Raw genomic sequence first — 19,278 nt, 5'->3', positions numbered from 1 at the left:
GCCTAAATTCCTTCCTTTCTGGATGTAGAGATACTCAGAATGGTACCCTGACTCCTGGCTAAGAGAGCACCCCAGGTGCCCAATTTCTTTCCTCTTTATCAGATGTTGGTCAAACTGCTTCTTGTCTTTTCAGAATCCAATACTCTGCCATGTTTCTCTGGGTGGTAACTGTTCATCAGACAGGGTAAGTAGATCCTGACTCCCAAGCCAAGCAGTCTAACTTTACTACTCAACTCAGCATTTATACTCTTTACTCTCGAGTAGCTTTCCTGTAAGTAGACTGCTCTGGAAGGAGAGGAGCAAACTCTTGATCTGAAGCATCAACCATAAATCAACTGAGAATGAGACTTGTTTTTACCACTCAAATAATTGCCTCATACCCTTGGGTTAGAATGTCCTTGTTGAAACGTGGTAATAACATCATCCCAATTTAGAAAACTGGGTAACTTTCCTTACCCTTAAATATACTCAGTTTTTCTCTGGTCATCTCCAGATAAATATCCAACTAAAATTTGATTAGGGAATTTTATCTTCTGTCCAAATACCATTTGCAGAGTAGCAAAAGGTACAACACATTTTCCTCATCTGTTCTATTTGGGATGTTCACCATTCCAAAAGCTGTGAACACTACACATTCCATAAACTGAGAACAGCAGAGAAGCTGTTTTTGTGTTTGATGCTTTTCTGGGTCATTTTGTTCAAGCTTATATCAAATCCTCTGTGCCCTTTTGTCAACATCCAATTAATAAATTAGTTGTCATACAAACTATGTGCCAGGCACTGTGCTATTTGCTGAGTTCCATTACTCATTCAAACTCAGATGTTTCTGGATGATGGTATTTTCCCTCTCATATAACATACTTGTATTTTCACAGAGATTTTAATGCCCTGTACCAAGGAAGTAGCTCTAATGGTGAATGCTGTACATCACTGAAGTAGGTGGTGAGAGAGATCTTTGGAGGAATGTCTTTGATATGTTTTCTAGTATATCTCATACTACAATCTTATATAACCCATCAACTAGTCTGCCTACTAGTAACAACAGTTAAATCCATGGTCCAGTTTTGCTTCAACTAATCCATTTAAATAAGTATGCATATTCCCTCCCTTGAGACTAAAGCATTATTTCAAAACATCCTACCAATCAAGTAGAGAATCCATAGATAATTCAGAATAATGTCTGAAATTTGCACTCTTGCTCTATTGTGGTATTGCTCTGAGTCCTAAATCCTTTAGATTAAAAGTAGCCTCTTGGCTGCCTCTCTTTTAGAACTCTAGAATGAAGACTTCATATAGCAAAAACAGACTAAAAACCGATGTTTATAATCCTGACTTTGAGTGATCACTATGAAGCTAAATAATAATTAGCATGCTGCAGTCAAGAAGAAGGCAAGTTGGAAAGACTTTAAGCTGTTTTAGAAATATATCCCTATAAAATGAAGTCATGCATAGAAATGGTCCTGGAAAAATGTTCACCCAGATGCCACAATGGTTATTTCTGGATAATAAAATTATAAGTGATTTTTAGAAATGTTTTCCTTGACTATATTTCCTAATGTTTCTATAGTAAACACATTTTGTAATTATTAAACTAATTTCAATTTGAGAAATAAAATGTATATGAACCTCTTCCTTTAAGTATTCCTTTTTAAAGAATTTTAGAGATTTGTAAATCACATTTTATTAAGCTATCTTAAGCACTTAGCTCAGTGCCTAACACCTAGAAAGCAAAATGTCAGTAGAATCAGAATGAAATTGTGTCTCCCTTTCTACACAAGAAATGACCTTAGCATTTCAGCTGTGTTCAGTTTGCACAGCTGAAATGCCTATTTTTCATTGGTAAGCTTTAAGATTGACTTTTATTTTTATATTGTCTAATAAACTCTCTCTCTTCTAAATTCATCTTACTTGTCAACTTTGAAAACTTGACTGCATCACAATAGAGGAATCCTCTATTTGATTACATTAGTTTGGTTTGGCAATATTGTTGAAGGATTGATCTATGGGCGTTAGTCTAAATAACACTAATCTGACCCCAAGCTCTCAAACCTTCTCATAATAAACTTCAAGGGCTGGAATATTACTGAAATTACCCCCATGAAACCACTAGCGATTCTCTAATGCATGCTTTTCTTTAAATTCAAGCATTACCAACACTCAATCACGAGAAAATAAAATATTTGTATCTCAGCAACAGGGAGAGTTTTCTTTGCACCCATGCATTTTGAAAATATATCCAGATGGAACTGTATCCTTGCAAAGCTGCTTAATTTTGATAAAAAGCTATTTACTTTCACAATATTCTCTTACTAATGTGCTGACAGAATTCATGAAAAAAAATATATGCTGCATAAACTCAAAAAGGGAAAGGAGTACTGGTTGGAGTATTTGGGTACTAAGGGGCATTCTTTTTAATTAAAATCTTTGAAAAGGTTGAAATGTAAAAATGCATTTAAGCAGCACAACTTGATAGCTCCTATTGGTTCTGCTTCATCAGCTGAAACCACTCTATTTTTACAAAAATCAAATTGCAGCAGAATTCTATCTTTGTTGATGACTCACACCTTGAAGAGGGCACACTGGGTACTGCAAAACCAAATGGTCTCTTCTCTATGAAAATGAGCCAAACTTGAGCCTAAACTATTGGTTAAGAAATCCTTGAACAAATCTAGAAGGATAAACTGGGGGACAAAGAGGCTATTAAGAGGAAATTCATCCTACAGGAAGTGAGAGAGAGAGAGAGATGGGAAAAGACAAAAACTCAACCCAGCAACAAATCTTAGTCATCTGAAGGGAGTAGTAATTCCACATATAACATATGACTCAAATCTGTCCTTGGCCCAGCCTCTGTCCTAAACTCTGAAAAGAGAGAGTATTATGTGTAAAAGTTGCAAAATGCGGTTTCAATAAAAAAATTCTAGTACATTCAGAGATAAACAGACTGTTCTCAACTCCACTAATCATGTAGAACAAAGCAAAAGAGGGGTCTCTTTATCACAAAAGACAGTTCACCTTTGTTACTATCAGTGTTCTAGAGGGTTGTCTAGAAAAGCAGCAATAGTGTCCAAGGAAAGTGTGGGGGCACCCAGCAGAAGACTGCTTTTTCCCGTGAGGGATAATGAATCAATGATGCCACCTTCTAAGAGTCAATAGAGTACAAATAAAAAGTACCTCCACTCTCCCCAAAACACACAATAGACTATACTGCCTAACAGAGGAGCAATAGTACCAAGTGGGAAACTAGTGATAGGTAAGGTACACACAGAAGCATAACTATCCAACAGAAGGACACAACACAAGCTGTGTAGATTCACAAGCTGTATCTGGACACTCAGAAATAATAAAGGATAGGGAAGAGTGAAATTAGGAGATCTGCAAGGAGCTAGAGGCCTTATATAAGTAAGTAGAGTCAAAAGTCAGAGAAATTTGAGTTACTATTGTTAACATTCTTCAGTTTCTTCATCTGTACACTGGGGTTAATTATCGAGAATACAGGCCAGGCTCGGTGGCTCATGCCTGTAATTCCAGCACTTTGGGAGGCCGAGGCGGGCAGATCACAAGGTCAGATCGAGACCATCTTGGCTAACACGGTGAAACCCCATCTCTACTAAAAATACAAAATAATTAGCCAGGAGTGGTGGCAGGTGCCTATAGTCCCAGTTACTCAGGAGGCTGAGGTAGGACAATGGCATGAACCCGGGAGGCAGAGCTTGCAGTGAGCCAAGATCACGCCACTGCACTCCAGCCTGGGCAACAGAGTGAGACTCCGTCTCAAAACAAACAAACAAACAAACAAACAAGCAAAAACATTATAGAGAATACATGTACTAAATCAGATTTCCGTGCCTAGAGTGAGATTAGCTAATTTTCCAAGTCAATATAAATACTAGGCATCAATGCATACCTGACAACAGTTTCCCAAATTGTAAGCACAGTGCTAAAGAATAAATAAATGATAAAGAGCTAACTTTTCAAGCCACACATTAAGTATTAGTAAAATCATGACAACTATAATGGCATTTACTTGATTATAAAGGAAAATAGTTATAAGATGCAAATAAACCATGTTAATAGAATTAAATATAAATAATGAATATTATACCATTGTTCTATTAATATTTACATACCTATGTGTTTCTCTTGGATTTCTGAAGATAATTTAGAATTGTTGATTAAATCTAAGCCCCGGGAAACCTATGCTGGGTAGTACTTAACAGAACAAATTGTAGATATTTTAAAACTAAAGTCAAGCCCTTTATACACACATACACATGCACACACACACACACACACACACACATATATACACACAAATATACTGTAGTATAATTTTTTAACAACAGTAATAGCATCAACAACAAAGACACATAGTGCTTACTATGTGTCAGATGCTATTCTAAATGTTTTACATATATTATCCCATTTAACTGTCACAGCAATCTTTTCACATGAGTGCCAAATTGTTTAAGTTAGTTCTTTATCAGTTATATATCTACACTTTTGCCCTATGCTTGCAATTTGGGAAACTGACATCAAGTATACATTGGTGCCTAGTTTATGTTGACTTGGAATATTAGCTAATCTCAACATAGACATACATAGAAACTAATTTAGTACGTGTATCCTCTATCATTTTTTTCAAAAACTCAACTATATTAAAGTAATAATACATATATACAAAAGGGAAGTTATATCTCATAGCAAGACTTTAAAAATAAAAACATTTTTCAACTTTGGAGGGCAGAGCAAGATGGCAGAATAGAAACCTCTACTGTTGTTCCCCCACAAGGACACCAAGTTAACAACTATCTACAAAGAAAAAAGCATCTTCAAAAGAATGAAAAACCAGGCGAGCACTCATAGTACCTGGTTTTAACTATGTATTACCGAAAGAGGCACTGAAGAGATAGAAAAAAACAGTGCTGAATTGTCAATACCACCCATCCCCCACCCAGCATCACCAGCATGGTGTGGAGAGCGTCTCTGTCTCTGGGTGCTGGGGAGGACAGAGCACAGCAATTGTGAGGCAATGAACTCATTACTCTCTTGTTGGAGCAGAAAGAAAACCCTCGAAAGATTCAGCTGATGCCCGCCTATGTGGGGAGCTTTTAAACCAACCCTCGCCAGAGAGGAATCGCAGATCCCAGCAATCCGAATTTGAGTGCCTGCAAACCTTGCTACCAAAGGCTACAGCACCCTCTGTCTCCAGGTAAACTTGAAAGGCAGTCTAGGCCATAAGGACTGCAAATCTTAGGTGAGTCCTAGTGCTAAATTAGGCCCAGAGACAGTGAACTGCAGGGGCACATGACATACTGAGACATCAGATGGGGAAGCCAAGGGAGTGCTGCAATCACACTTCCTCTAACCCCAGGCTGTACAGCTCACAGCTCCATAACAGACCCCTTCCTTTCACTTGAAGAGAGGAGAGAGAGAGTTGGGAGAACTGCATCTTACATCTAGGATACCGGCACAGCCACAACAGGAAAGGGTACCTGTCAGAGTCATGAGGCCCCCATTCCAGCTCCTAGCTTCCAGAACACATTTCTAGACACACCCCAGACAAGAAGGAAACCTGTAGCCTTGAAGGAAAGGACCCAGTCCTGGAAGCATTCATCACTTGCTAACTGAAGAGCCCTTGGGCCCTGAATAACTAGTGATACCCAGGTACTACAGCCAGGGACTTGGGTGCACCTCCGAGATTTGCTGGCTTCAGCTGAGACTCACCACATAAGCATCTGTGGTGGCTACAGGGCAGTACTCCTGCTTGCAAAAAGCAGCAAGAAAAGTAAAGGGTACTTTGTCTTGTACCTCAGGTACCAGCAAGGCCACAAGGGGATAAAGCACCAAGCATGCTCTTGGGGTCCTTGATTCCAATACTTGACACTTGGACAGCATTTCTGGACCTGCCCTGGGCCAGTGGGAAGCCCGCTGCCCTGGAGAGTGAGTCCAGGGCCAGGCAGCATTCATGACAAGCTGACTTAAGAGCCCTTGGGCATTAAGAGAACATCAGCAGTAGCCTGGCAGCACTCTTCATGGCCTAGGGTAGTGGTGGCTATGGAGTGAGGCTCCTCTGTCTTTGGAAAGGAGCGAGAAGAGTGGCAAGTACTGCCTCATGTGGTTTGAATGCCAGCTCAGCTGCAGTACAACAGAACACCAGGTAGATAGCAGAGGATTTTTACTTAAGTCCCTGACTCCCAGACAGCACTTTTGGACTCGCCCAAGGATTGGAGAACATTGCCACCCTAAAGGGAAGAAAGCAGGCCTGGCTGGTTTTGCCACCTCCTGATTGTAGACCCCCAGGGCCTTGAGCTAACATAAGCAGTAGCCAGGGAGTAATTACAGCAGGCCTTGGATGAGACCCTGTGCTATGATGGCTTCAGGTCTGACTCAGTGTAGTCATAGTGGTGGTGGCCACAGGGCTGCTTGTGTCTACCACCAGATTTAGGTGGCTCAAAAAAGAGAGAGAGACTCTGTATGTTTGGGAAAATGTAAGGGAAGGGAACAAGAGTCTCTTCCTGGTAATCCAAAGAATTCTACCAGATCTTGTCCAAGACCATTAAGGCAGTATCTCTACAAGTCTGCAAGAAGCACATTGTTATTGGGCTTGGGGTGCCCACTAAAGCAGATACAGCTTAGATCACAACAACCAAGTCCTTTCAGATATCTGAAAAGCCTTCCTAAGAAGAATGGTTACCAATATTAAGACTACAATCGATACCTAATCCTTTAATGCCCAGACACTGAAAAATAGCCACTAGCATCAACACCACCCAGGAAAACATGACATCACAAAATGTACTAAATAAGGAACAAGAGACCAATTTTGGAAGAACAGAGATATGTGACCTTTCAGAGAATTCAAAATAGATATAGTGAGGAAAATCAGAGAAATTCATGATAATGCAGAAAAAGTATTTAGAATTCTAAAAGATAAATTTAACAAAGAGATTGAAATAACTTAAAAGAATCAAGAAGAATTTCTGGAGCTGAAAAATGCAAATGGCATACTGAAGAATGCATCAGAGTCCTTTAATAGCAGAATTGATCAAGCAGAAGAAAGAATTAGAGAGCTTGAAGACAGGTTACTTGAATATACACAGTTAAAGGAGACAAAACTTTAAAATAAAAGCACATTTACATAATCTAGAAAATAGCCTCAAAAATGCAAATGTAAGAGTTATTGGCCTTAAAGAGGCAGCAGAAAAAGTGGTAAGGATAGAAAGTTTATCCGCATGAACAATAGCAAGGAACTTCCCAAACTAGAGAAAGGTATCAATATTCAAATACAAGAAGGTTATGGAGCAATAAGCAGATTGAACCCAAAAAAGACTACCTCAAGGCATTTAATAATCAAACTCCCAGAGGTCAAGGATAAAGAAAGGATCCTAAAAGCAACAAGGAAAACAAATAACATACAATGGTGCTCCAATACATTTGGCAGCAGGCTTTTCAGTGGAAATCCTACAGGCCAGGAGAGAGTTGCTTGTCATATTTAATGTGCTGAAGGGGAAAAAAAAAAACTTTTACCTTAGAATAGTATATCCAGTGAAAACTATTCTTCAAACATGAAGACAAAACAAAGACTGTCCCATATAAAAAAAAGCTAAGGGATTTCATAAATACCAGACCTGTCCTACAAGAAACGTTAAAGCAAGTACTTCGATCAGGAAGAAAAGAACATTAATGAACAATAAATAATCATATGAAGGTACAAAACTCACTGGTAATAGTAAGTATACAGAAAAACAGAACATCATAATACTGTAACTGTGATGTGCAAATTACTCTTATCCTAAGTAGAAAGACTAAACGGTGAACATACTCAAAATAATAACTACAACAATTTTTCAAGACATAGCCAATACAATAAGATATAAATAGAAACAACAAAAAGAAAGTGGGGGGATGAAGTTAAAGCACAGAATTATGATTAGCTTTTGTTTTGCTTTTTGTTTGTATATACAGATGGTGTTGTTGTTATCAGGTTAAAATGAGTGGTAAGATAGTATTGGCGGCCGGGCGCAGTGGCTCACGCCTGTAATCCCAGCACTTTGGGAGGCTGAGGCAGGTGGATTGCCTGAGCTCAGGAGTTCGAGACCAGCCTGGGCAACACGGTGAAACCCCGTCTCTACTGAAATACAAAAAAATTAGCCGAGCGTGGTGGTGTGCACCTGTAGTCCCAGCTTCTCGGGAGGCTGAGGCAGGAGAATTGCTTGAACCTGGGAGGCGGAGGTTGCAGTGAGCTGAGATCATGCCACTGTACTCCAGCCTGGGTGACAGAGTGAGACTCCATCTCCAAAAATAAAAAAATAAAAGTATTGGCAAGCCTCATGGTTATCTCAAACCAAGAAAACATACAATGAATACACAAACAAACAAACAAACAAAAAGCAAGAAAATAAATCACATCAGCAGAGGAAATCATCTTCACTAGAGGAAGAAAGAAAAGAAAAAAAAGAAGGAAGGGAAGACCACAAAACAACCAGAAAACAACAAAATGACTGGAGAAAGTGCTTACTTATCAATAATAACATTGAATGTAAATGGACTAAATTCTCCAATCAAACAACATAGACTGGCTGAATGGATAAAAAAAAATCAGATCCATTGAACTGTTCCCTATAAGAAATGCACTTCAACTATACAGACACACATAGACTAAAAATAAAGTGATGAAAAACAATATTCCATGGCAATGGAAACCAAAAAAGAGCAGTAGTTACTATACTTATATCAAACAAAATAGATTTCAAGACAAAAACCGTAAGAAGAGACAAAGAAGGTTACTATTTTATGATAAAGTGGTCAATTCAGCAAGAGGATATAACAATTTTAAATATATATATACCCAACACTGGATCACCCAGATATATTAAAAAAATTATTAGACCTAAAGAGAGAGATAGGCCCCAATAAATAATAACTGGAGACTTTAACACCTCACTTTCAGCACTGGACAGATTTTCCAGACACAAAATCAACAAAGAAACATCAGATTTAATCTGCAGTATAGACCAAATGAATCCAGTAGATATTTCCAGAATGTTTTATTTAAGAGCTCCAAATACACATTTTTTTCCTCAGTACATGGATCATGCTCAAGGATAGACCCTATGTTAGGTCACAAAATGAGTCTTAAAATATTCAAAAAATTGAAATGATATCGAGTGTCTCCTCTGACCACAATGAAATAAAACTAGAAATTAGTAATAAGAGGAATTTTGAAAACCATACAAATACACAGAAATTAAACAACATGCTTCCGAATGACCACTGGGTCAATGAAGAAATTAAGAAGATAATTGAAAAATCTCTTGAAACAAATGATACTGGAAACACAACACATAAAAATCTATGGGCACCAGACATGGTGGCTCACACCTGTAATCCCAGCACTTTGGGAGACCAAGGTGGGTGGATCACAAGGTCAGGAGTTCGAGACCAGTCTGACCAACATGGTGAAACCCTGTCTCTACTAAAAATACAAAAATTAGCTGGGCATGGTGGTGCATGCCTGTAAACACCCCAGCTACTTGGGATGCTGAGGCAGGAGAATCACTTGGACCTGGAAGATGGAGGCTGCAGTGGGCTGAGATCACACTGCTGCACTCCAGCCTGGGCAACAGAGCAAGACTCTATATCAAAAAAAGAAAAAAAGAAAACAATCTGTGGGACACAGCAAAAGCAATAACCAGAGGGAAGTGTATAAGTGCCTACTTCAAAAAAGAGAAAACTTCAAATAAACACTCAAACAGTGCATCTTAAAGAATTAGAAAAGCAAGAGCAAACCAAACTCAAAATTAGCAGAAGAAATATTAAAGATCAGAGCAGAAATAAGTGAAATTGAAATTTAAAAATGCAAAAGATCAATGAAACAAAAAGTTGGTTTTTTGAAAAGTTAAACAAAATTGACAGACCTTTAGCCAGACTAACGAAGAAAAAAAGAAAAAAGATCCAAATAAATGAAATCAGAAATGAAAAGGGAGACACTACAACTGATACTACAGAAATTCAAGGGGTCATTAGTGGCTACTATGAGCAACTACATGCCAAGAAATTGGAAAATCTAGAAGCAACAGACAAATTCCTAGATTGATATGACCTGTCAAGAGTGAACCAAAAAGAAATCCAAAACCTGAAGAGACCAATAACAAGTAAGGAAATCAAAGTCATAATGAAAAGTCTCCCAGTAAAGAAAAGCCCAGGACCCAACAGCTTCATGGCTGAATTCTGCCACACATTTAAAGAAGAACTAATACCAATCCTACTCGAATTATTCCAAAAAATAGAGGAGGGGAAAATACATCCAAACTCATTCAACAAGGCCAGTATTACCCTGATATCAAAACCAGACCTAGACACATCAATAAAATAAAACTATAGGACAATATATCTGATGAATACTGATGCAAAAATCCTCAACAAAATAATAGCAAACCGATTTCAACAATACATTAGAAAGATCATTCATCATGACTAAGCGGGATTTATCCCTGGAATGCAACAGTAGTTCAACATACAAGAATCAATCAAAATGATACATCATATCAACAGAATGAAGGATTAAAACCATATGATCGTCCAGGTGCGGTGGCTCATGCCTTTAATCTCAGCACTCTGGGAGGCCAAGGCAGGAGGATCATGAGGTCAGGAGATCCAGACCATCCTGGTGAACACCGTGAAACCCCTTCTCTACTAAAAATACAAAACAAAACAAAAAAAAAATTAGCCAGGCATAGTGGCGGGCGCCTGTAATCCCAGCTACACACGAGGCTGGGGCAGGAGAATGGCATGAACCCGAGGGCCAAACTTGCAGTGAGCGGAGATCGCGCCACTGCACTCCAGCCTAGGCGACAGAGTGAGACTCCCTCTCAAAAAAAAAAAAAAAAGTCTGGGTGCGGTGGCTCACACCTGTAATCCCAGCACTTTCGGAGGCCGAGGCGGGCAGATCACGAGGTCAGGAGATCGAGACCATCCTGGCTAACATGGTGAAACCCCGTCTCTACTAAAAATACAAAAAAATTAGCCGGGCATGGCGGCAGGCGCCGGTAGCCCCAGGTGCTGGGGAGGTTGAGGCAGAAGAATGGCATGAACCCGGGAGGCGGAGCTTGCAGTGAGTCGATGGCGCCACTGCACTCCAGCCTGGGCGACAGAGTGAGACTCCATCTCAAAAAAAAACATATGATCATTCCAACTGATACCGAAAAAGCGTGTGATATAGTTCAACATCCCTTCCTAATAAACACACTCAAAAACCTGGGGAAGGAAGGAACATACCTCAACAAAATCAAAACCATATATGACAGACCAACAGTCAATATCATACTAAATGGGGAAAAACTGAAAGCCTTTCCTGTAACATCTAGAACATGACAACAATGCCCACTTTCACCACTGACATTCAACATAATACTGGAAGTCCTAGCCTGAGCAGTCAGACAAGAGAAAGATATAAAGGGCATCCAAATTGAAAAGGAAGAGGTCAAATTATCTTTGTTTGCTAATGATATAATCTTATATTTGGAAAAACCTAAAGACTACACATGACAACTATTAGAACTGATTAACAAATTCAATAAAGTCGTAGGATACAAAATGAACATACAAAACTCAGTAGCATTTCTATATGCCAACAGTGAACAATCTGAAAAATAAATCAAAAGCAGCAATCCCATTTACAATAGCCACACATAAAATAAATACCTAGCAGTTAACTTAACCAAGGAAGTGAAATATATCTATAATACAAACTATAAAACACTGATGAAGGAAATTGAAAAGGACAACAAAAATGGAAAAATATTCCATGTTCATTGATTAGAAAAATCAATATTCTTAAAATGTTCATACTACACAAAGCGATCTACAGATTCAATACAATCCTTATCAAAATACCAATGACATTATTCACAAAAATGGAAAAAATTCTAAAATTTATATGGAACCACAAAAAACTCAGAACAGCCAAAGCTACCCTAAGCAAAAAGAACAAAACTGACTTTTTACAATACCTGACTTTACATTATACTACAGTGCTATTGTAACCAAAACAGCATGGTACTGGCATAAACCAGGTACATAGATCAGTGGAACAGAATAGAGAAACTGCTTTTAGTGTCCTCTTCCAATTCCTTCATCAATGTTTTATAGTTTTCATTGTAGAAATCTTCCACTTATTTCGTTATTTCTTAAGTATTTAATTTCATATGTGGCTATTGTAAATGGAATTATACTTTTATTTCTTTATCACACTGTTCACTGTTGGTACATAGAAATTCTACTAATTTTTGTATGTTGCTTTTGTATCCTGCAATTTTTTTAAATTTGTTTATGAGTTCTAATAAAAATTGGAAAAGTTGAACTCATGGACATAAAGAGAGTAGAAGAATGGTTACCGGAGGCTGGGAAGAGTAGTGGAAGGCTGAGGAGCGAGATGGAGATAGTTAATGGGTAAAAAATAATAGTTAGAAAGAATGAGTAAGACCTACTATTGATAGCACAGTAGGGTGAATATGGTCAATAATAACTTAATTGTATATTTTAAAATAAAGAATGCATTTGCATTGTTTGTAACTCAAAGGATAAACACTTGATGAGATAGACAGCCCATTCTCCATGATGTGCTTATTTCACATTGCATGCTTATATCAAAATATCTCATGCACCCCATAAATATATACAATTACTATGTACTCATAAAAATTTAGCATAAAAATAATAATAAATAAAAATAAAAACATTTTGCTTCATAAAATATAAATTATCATCATCATTTCTTAAAATAGTCTTGATTCCCTTTGAGAGAGAAGTAAAAAATGATGCTTAGGATACCCCGAATCTCTCTTAGAATCAAAAACTTTCTGGAGCCTATGAGTGTTTCTGAGGTTTACCACAGTACTATGGAGCTGTAGAATGACACTCATAAATAATCTTCATTCTACAATTTTCTTGCATGCAATATTGACTTTTAGCTGCCATAACAATATATTAAAAAAGAGACTTCAGCTGTTTTCAGCCATGCCTTAAGCTTCCAACCAGTGTCTCCTCCATGGCTGAGTAGAGAAAGAAAGAAAAGGGCACATCAAGTTCCAGCCTGTAGCTACCACCAGTTGTTCAGTTGCATGAGTGGATGGATTAAGTTGCCATTCACTGAGATAGTGAACACTGGAAGGGGATTAGGTGTTCAGGCAAAGTTCTAAGTTTGCCTTTTGTCTTTCTGTATTCCTCAGCAACAAGTACCCAGAAAACTCATGCAGCCATCTGCCTTCCCAGGCCAAGACCCTTCTTCTAGACTACCATTCTAGACCATTCCTGAACCCCTTTTTCCACCATCCTGACAAGTAGAACCTCCAAGTTCTGTGTCCTATTCCCTCAGAAATATTTTCTTCATGGTTTATTTGAGAAACAAATCCCAACTAAGGCATTAACGGGAGCCAAATAGTTTTAAATGTTCTTCCCATTGATCTAACCACAATTGGGCTATAACAAGCTTCCAAAGAATTAAGTAACAATGGGAATTTAGAGCCCTATAGCAGAGTCAAGAAGGGATAAATTTTTTTGCAGGTGGATATTTTAGTATTTATCAAATTATCATAAACAAGTCCCTAGTCTCAGCTTAATACGACATCAAAGAAAAGATAAGCAAATCCGGACATCTTCCTGAATGAAACTTTATCTAGTCCTTCCAGGCAGAAAAAACAACTCTCTTTCTTGAACTCACATAAAACGTTATTTTAAATTTTTTTTACAGGGAACCCATTTTAATATTTTTATCCTATTTACCTGTGCATTCCTCTATAATGAAAACTGATTCAACTCACACACACTTCATTCCTTCCCTACTTCATTCATTCCCTTCTCTTGCCCTCTTAATCCTCTCTCTCTCTCTCTCTCTTTCTCTCTCTCACTCTCTCACACACAAACACACACACATATACACACACACACATATACACACACACTTCTCTAGCACAGTGCTTTGCAGATAGTGCATGCTCAGTCAATGGCTATGGGATAAACAAAGAGACTTTAGAAGAAAGACTTGGAAGGTTTATTTGTACATAAAGAAGAGTATTCTCTTCTAGCCTTTGATTAAAAGTCAACAGAAGCAATTAATTTTTGTCTCTTCTAATCACAATAATATGTATCTTCCAAAGCCTTCTCTAAATTACATTTGCTTTTATTTTTTATTTATTTAGCAAACTGAAGAAACTCTTTACATGTTTAAAGATTTCAGCTTTGATCTAATGCCAAGGTTGAGAGTTAAGATTTCTCCTTAATATACTGTGAAACAAAAGACAAATATAAATTCTATAGAATGGTCTGTAAGAGAACCTCATTAATTCAAACAATAATAATGTGAAAATCTGATCATTTGAAAAAGAAGTTTGATATGCAAATTAACATAGACAAAATTTCAAAATGCATATTTATATTTCTTAACCACCAACTATTAGAAACAGTCCATTATTCACCAATAACACATATGCAAATGGATGTGAAAATTATAGATCATTAGCTACTTACTAAGGCAGCTCCACTAGGGATCCTTATTAAGCTAAATTTGTTTAATATTTATAATTTTACATTGTATTTAATATTTCAATTATTTGTTTTTGTCTTTCTCCCTCCACTAGACGACAAGCCTGAGAGAAGATTTTCTCTGTTTTGTTCACTGCTATATTCATAGCATTTAGAAAAGTGTCTGGCACGTACATGTAAAAATTTGTTAAATAAGTTAAAGAATAAACAGTACCATTAAATGTACCTGAGAGTGATAGAATTTCAATTAAAAAAATACTGTATTATTCAAACTTTTAAATGAATACAAGTCTCCAAGATGTTTCAATCAGTGCCACTTAGTACCTTTGCCTCCAAAGCTTTGCCATTTTGAAAATCAGCAATACAAATTTTAAGAGAACATCTCTGACTTCTACAAAGCTTTAAGGGTGAAATCACTTTTGAAAATGCAATATAAAGTCAGACACCTACATAATTTAATTTCTTTGCTTTGACTGCATTTCACCTGCTCCAACTAGCTCATTGACCAAAATAATACAGAGTTGATCTATAAAGTAGATGTAGCATATCATGTCATGTATTGGTGAAGATGTTTTATAAAATGCAAATTTCTTTTAAGACTGAATTACTTATAAAGCCTTAAAAAACATCTTTTTTTTCCCTCTGACATTTTCCCACCACAATTTTCCCTCCTACACCAACTATCACCTACTAAAAGCATTTCTGAGAATTGTGTTCAATTTCCACTGACTCCACCCAAGCAAACAGACTGTGAAACTTGTGGTATTTAGACTATTGATTTTTAAAGAGCAAAATGATTATACCTAATATCCCTCTTTAAACAGAGTAAGCTTTCAATGTATTCAACCTCCACTACCTCATGAACTTTAATGTTCTTATTGTCATTTGATTGTTAGGTTCTGTGATCATTTCTGACGCCACTATTATCAACTTTCTATGTATTAATGCCATTTTGTGACTTGTAAATAACATAGCAGAAGCAGAAGTAAAACACCTAGCATGTTGAATGGCTTGGCTTTCACAAATGCACCTAATCTTACTACTGGTTTTTGCCTAACATAAATATTCTGGCCAATCCTAACTCAGGATACTTTTAAAAGCTCTGCAACAAAATAACTTGAAAATGCTTGAAATGTGTCTCTACAGGCCCTCAAGGAACAATAGCTTTATTATTCCCAAATGCTGCCAGAAATTGATCCCCTAAGTCTAATATGGAGGATCTTAGCAAAAGGACCACCCCAAAAATATTAAATATGCTAACATTTGAGGCTCTACTACACACCTAAAACAGAATCAGATAAGATCCCTTACACACCAGATAGGCCAGTGATATTCAAAATGGTCTTTTCTTTGGCAATGAAACATGCACTCTCCCTCCTCCCCAGTCTGAAAAAAAAAAAAAAAAAAAATCTTACATAGCAGCTCAGTCTATAAAATATGTAAGCAGAAAACCTATCAGCAGAGTGGCTCTCATTCAAGTGTGGAAGACCAGGAGACCCACAGGCTTGAAAGCTTGCAAAGTCAGGCCTCAGCCAACAAAATACTGGGCCTAGAGGCAAGGCAATAAAGGACCAAGAAATCAGGCAAAAAACGTAGGTCAACAAAGGTAAAGAAATAGGCATCGACTGGTTCTTGTAAGATGGATGTGGAATGAACAATGCGGGAGAAGCTACAGATCCAGAGTCAGACTGTGAATCTGGAGCTGCCAGCAACCTACCCATACTGCTACCTCCCAGACCACATACCTCAGACCAGCCTTGTTGAGCACAATAAGCAAAATGGTAACTATTTTGCTGCGGTATAACCATATACTCAGGAACCTGGACTATCTACAAGGATTAGGTGGTTAAGTGATGAAAACATCCAGCAGTATGTCAGATGCTAATATTAACATGCCCCCAGGATACTGACAATCTTCCTTCATCTCCATAGCTAGAACTAAGAGGCCATCAGCAACCTAATGTAAACACCCAATTGTCCTCCCAAGTGCAGGAATGGATTTATACATATTTATCCTGTCTAATTAAGTCAATTAAAGGATTTCTTCAAAAGAATGTCTAAGATAGGGATATGGTCTAAGACCCTGTAACAGGTTCAAACTACCTAGCCCTCAGTGAGCGCTGAGCTACAATTCTGGCCCCTAAAGTCTATTTGCACATAGATAATGATTTGTTCCAATCAACTAAGACAAGTTGCTACAAATTATGTTATGAATAACAATGTGACTCCTTATATTAGGTAATCTCTGACTCAACAGAGAGAATGCCAATGGATAGCCAAATAACGTAATATGGCATTTATATACCCAGAGAATAACATTTTAAAATCAATTAAAGGACAAGGGTAAGAAAGAGAGAAAAATGGGTGGAGGAGGGGAGCAGTCTCACACCAAGAATATCTGCCTCTTAAAACACAAGAAAAGACATTTCTATCCCTGGCTTATTGCAGGAGCTTGGACAGATCTTTATCCTTCTGGGCCTCAAGTTCTCTGATGTAAAAATGATGGCTTTATTATAAATGGTCTGTGAGATCTCTCCCAGCTCTCACTCTCTAGTGCTATACCTCCATTTATAACCTGAATTTCAGCTGTAGGTGCACAGATCACAGATGGATCATATAAGCCTTTCTTTGCATCTTTCCTTCATCTTCTAATTATATCTTCATTTTCTGTTTGTCCTAACAATAATTTATGTACCCTCCCACTAGGTAATCTCTGCCTGATTTCCTGCCAATATAGAATAATTTCTTTTATTCTAAATTAAAGGCTATGGGAAGCTATGAATTCATCCACCAAACAAACCTCTTACTTGTGAGAACATTTATAATGAAAATAGGAGACGACTATCTAATGTAGTGGAAGAAAATATCCCTAACACATGCCCGTTAGCCTCAAAGCAGCCTTCAGGGCCCTTGGATAAGTGTTATTACGTTATAAAAGGAAACTTGAATCCAGGAATTAATGATGGTGGAGTAAGTAGAGGAGAGAAGATAGCACTATACCCAAATAACCACCTATCTCTGAATCCCATGGCTTCACAGTCATTCCTAAATAGTGATGTACAAATGGGAGTGGCAGGCAGGTAGGGAATGCAGTGAGAGAGGTCTGCCTGGCTGGGAGGAATATTTCATCATTAATATTGTTTATAATTTTTGGTGTAAAGGGATAATAAGATTCAGACTGACTTTTCATTTCATTATTGTTTTTAAATTCTTTATAAATACTGCCCATGCAAAGTTGATATGAGGAAGTGAAATGTAAAGAACGTATCCCTGTATTGAGAAGAACTGGGTTCTAACAGTACGAAGAGTAAGCATCTGTATTAGTCCATTTTCACACTGCTGATAAAGACATACACGAGACTGTAAAGAAAAATAAGTTTAATGGACTCACAGTTGCATGTGGCTGGAGTGGCCTCACAATCACGGTAGAAGAAAAAAGGCACTTCTTACATGGTGGCAATAAGAGAGAATGACGCAGAAACAAAAGCAGAAACCCCTTATAAAACCATCAGATCTCAAGAGACTTATTCACCACCATGGGAACAATATGAGGGAAACTGCCCCCATGATTCAGTTATCTCCCACCGGGTCCCTCCCACAACACATGGGAAATATGGGAGTACAATTGAAGATGGGATTTGGGTGGGGACACAGAGCCAAACCATATTATTCCACCCCTGGCCCCTCCCAAATCTCATGTCTTCACATTTCAAAACTAATCATGCCTTCCCAACAGTCCCCCAAAGTTTTAATTCATTTCAGAATCAACTCAAAAGTCCACAATCTGAAGTCTTAACCTGAGACAAGGCAAGTCCCTTCTACCTATGAGCCTGTAAAATCAAAAGCAAGTTAGCTACTTCCTAGATACAATGGGGATACAGGCATTGGGTAAATACAGCCATTCCAAATGAGTGAAATTGGCCAAAACAAAGGGGCTGCAGGACCCATGGAAGTCCAAAATTCAGCAGGGCAGTCAAATCTTAAACCTCCAAAATACCTCCTTTGACTCCATGTCTCACATCCAGGTCATGCTGATGTAAGAGGTATGTTCCCAGGCCGGGCGCGGTGGCTCAAGCCTGTAATCTCAGCACTTTGGGAGGCCGAGATGGGCGGATCACGAGGTCAGGAGATCGAGACCATCCTGGCTAACACGGTGAAACCCCGTCTCTACTAAGAAATACAAAAAATAGCCAGGCGAGGTGGCAGCGCCTGTAGTCCCAGCTACTCGGGAGGCTGAGGCAGGAGAATGGCGTGAACCTGGGAGGTGGAGCTTGCAGTGAGCTGAGATCCGGCCACTGCACTCCAGCCTGGGCTACAGAGCGAGACTCCGTCTCAAAAAAAAAAAAAAAAAGAGGTATGTTCCCATCACCTTGGGCAGCTTCACCCCTGTGGTTTTCCAGGGTACAGCCTCCCTCCTGGCTGCTTTCACAAGCTGGCATTGAGTGAATGCAGCTTTTCCACACACATGGTGCAGGCTGTCAGTGGATCTACCATTCTGGGGTCTGGAGGACAGTGGCCCTCTTCTCTTAGCTCCGCTAGGCAGCATCACAGTGAAGACTATTTGTAGGGGCATCAACCCCACATTTCCCTTCCATAGTGCCCTAGCAGAGGCTCTCCATGAGCACCCCACCCCTACAGCAAACTTCTGACTGGACATCCAGGTGTTTCCATACATTCTCTGAAATCTAGGTGGAGGTTCCCAAACCTCGATTCTTGACTTCTGTGCAGGCTAAACAC

Source organism: Macaca mulatta, chromosome X, assembly GCF_049350105.2.
Source record: "Macaca mulatta isolate MMU2019108-1 chromosome X, T2T-MMU8v2.0, whole genome shotgun sequence".
Taxonomy (NCBI): Eukaryota; Metazoa; Chordata; class Mammalia; order Primates; family Cercopithecidae; genus Macaca; species Macaca mulatta.
Note: the sequence above shows the minus strand (reverse complement) of the source record.